Here is a 2,500-nt window from a genome sequence, read left to right on the forward strand (position 1 = left end):
CATTCGCTTTACCCGGTAAAACTGGACCGCCTGCTCCGGCTATCCTGAGGGAAACTTCGGAGGGAACCAGCTACTAGATGGTTCGATGAGTCTTTCGCCCCTATACCCAAGTTCGACGATCGATTTGCACGTCAGAATCGCTACGAGCCTCCACCAGAGTTTCCTCTGGCTTCGCCCTACTCAGGCATAGTTCACCATCTTTCGGGTCCCACCGCGCAGGCTCCCGCGCGGGCCGTTCACTGCAAGTTCATGGCCGGCCGCTGGTGCACGGCGGCGCTCCGCCGCCGATCCCAGCTCGGGCGCGCTGGGCGCGCCCTCCACTTTCGTTGCGCACTCGGGGTTGCCGCCCGAATACTCGCTTGCGCGGTAGACTCCTTGGTCCGTGTTTCAAGACGGGTCGGAGAGAGCCATGGCGCCCGCGTCGCGCCCCGTTGCCGAGGCGTCGCCCCGGCCCGCCGCACAGCCGGCTCCGCTGGCCTATAGCGCCAGACCCGGCGACCGGGCCGGCTACCTTGCCAGCAGCCGCTCCTGCGCCGCGAGCCGACGCGGACCCGCAGGCCGGGCGCGCGCCCGCTGCTGCCAGTTGCCTGGCGGCGCCGGATGGCGTCTTGCAGCTGCGGCGCGCGGCCCCGGCGCGGCATCGACTCCCTTCGCTTCCCTCCTGGCGGTTTCAAGCGCTTTTCACCCTCTTTTCAAAGTGCTTTTCATCTTTCCCTCACGGTACTTGTTCGCTATCGGTCTCTCGCCGGTATTTAGCCTTAGGTGAAGTTTACCACCCACTTGGGGCTGCATTCCCAAACAACCCGACTCGTAGAGCGCGGCCCGCTGCGCACCGCCCTCCGGACCACCGACGGGACTTTCACCCTCTCCGGATGCGCTCTTCCAAGCGACTTGGGTCCGGCGCGGCACTGGCGCCGTCTCGCAAGGCTACAACCCGGACGCGCGAGGCGCCCGGTTCCCAGCGTGAGCTCCTCCCGCTTCGCTCGCCGCTACTGGGGGAATCATGGTTATTTTCTTCTCCTCCGCTTAGTGATATGCTTAAATTCAGCGGGTCATCTTGCCTGATTTGAGGTCAAATTGCCTTGCGTGCCTGCAGGCAAGCGCCGTGGCGCACCCTGCTCTGCCTGCTGAGATCGATACCGAACGCGATCGCTGTCGCCGTACCCGATGTTGCTGCTGCGCGCCTGACCGACCGACGCAGGCGCTGTGCGCATGCCGCTTGCGTGCAAGCGCATACGCATCCACGCAAGCGTGCCGCGCACAACCCAGTCGCTGTCGGCCTCGCAGCAGCAGCCAGCACCAGCACAACGCGCACAGCGACGCCAGCTACCGCCGCTTGTTCGTCCCGCATCTCCAGCGCAGGGCGCCACAGTGCCTCCGGCTCCGCACAGCGCCCGCCAACCAGCACACCAGCGGCAGCCGCACAGCGGCGCACTGCCGGTCCCACAGATCCCGTCGCCGCGCCTCGCAGGCGCATGGCGCACGCATCGCACTCGGTATACAGCAACGTATCTACCTCGTGATGCGCGCCCGCGCACGGCGCCGCCCGGGGACGCACCCCGGGACGGCCGGCAGCCCAGCTCGATTCGCTGGGCTGTACGTGGGGCCGGCGCGCTTGGCCGGTGTGCGGCCCACCGAGTGCCGCAACAACAAAAACGACAACAAGGAGCGCGTGCCGCATGCGCTGGCTGTGGCATCCAAACGCGCAAGCCAGCCAGCCAGCACCCAGCGCATTCCGCACCCGCACCGCTACACGGCACATGCGCGTGTTGCGGCGCGCGTGCGCTGCGCTGCTGCTGCTGCTGGGCCTGCGCCTCGAACGCGCCCTCGCACGCGCACGCAAGCTCGCTCGTTGCCGCGTGCCACGCCATCGGTGCATGGCATGGCGAGACAACCACACGCTACCATCGCGCGAGCGCTACGATAGGGTACTCGTCTCGACATCCATCGCCGCTGCGGCAGCGGCTACGTAGGTAGCGCCTGCCCCCAGCGGCGAGTCCACTGGTGTGCTTGATCTCTTGCAGCGCTGCGCCTCGGCGCGGGCGACGAGCGCCCAACGCCGGCCAGCGTCACTTGAGGTGTCCCAGGCGAGTCTCGACGCAGCAGCCAGCGCGCACGCGCACGCGTCACACGCACGCGCGCACAGCTCGCCACTGCAGACTCCCGGGAGCGGTGCACAGTTGACGCCGAGCAAGTGCAGAGCGCGCAGCAGACCCGGCACGTCGTAGCGATGACCAGGCAGGCAAGCAACCGAGGCAAGCAGCAGCAGCAACACTTTGGAATCATGATGCTGATGCTGCCTGCCTGGCTGGCTGGCCGACTGTGGATCGCCACGCGCTGGGCTGTGCCACACGCCGCACTCGATGGATCGCGCGCCACTGTTGTGCGTACTCGCGCACACACACACACACACCGCATCGCCACCCAACTCGGCCGGGGGCACACGCACGCACGCGAACGCGCGTGCGCACACCACCCGGCACATGCTTTTTGTCCACGA

At 67.2% G+C, this 2,500-nt stretch overlaps 1 non-coding gene across 1 annotated transcript in view; it reads right to left on the reverse strand.

Moving 5' to 3' along the window:
- Positions 1–1,074, reverse strand: part of CYME_CMQ303R — a 3,416-nt gene extending 2,342 nt beyond the window's left edge. The window contains exon 1 of the ribosomal RNA XR_002461567.1: positions 1–1,074. This exon is cut by the window's left edge and continues 2,342 nt beyond it. This is a non-coding gene — a ribosomal RNA (28S ribosomal RNA).
- Between the last annotated feature and the right edge of the window lie 1,426 nt (positions 1,075–2,500).

Source organism: Cyanidioschyzon merolae, chromosome 17 (assembly GCF_000091205.1).
Source record: "Cyanidioschyzon merolae strain 10D DNA, chromosome 17, complete genome".
In the NCBI taxonomy this organism is placed as follows: Eukaryota; Rhodophyta; class Bangiophyceae; order Cyanidiales; family Cyanidiaceae; genus Cyanidioschyzon; species Cyanidioschyzon merolae.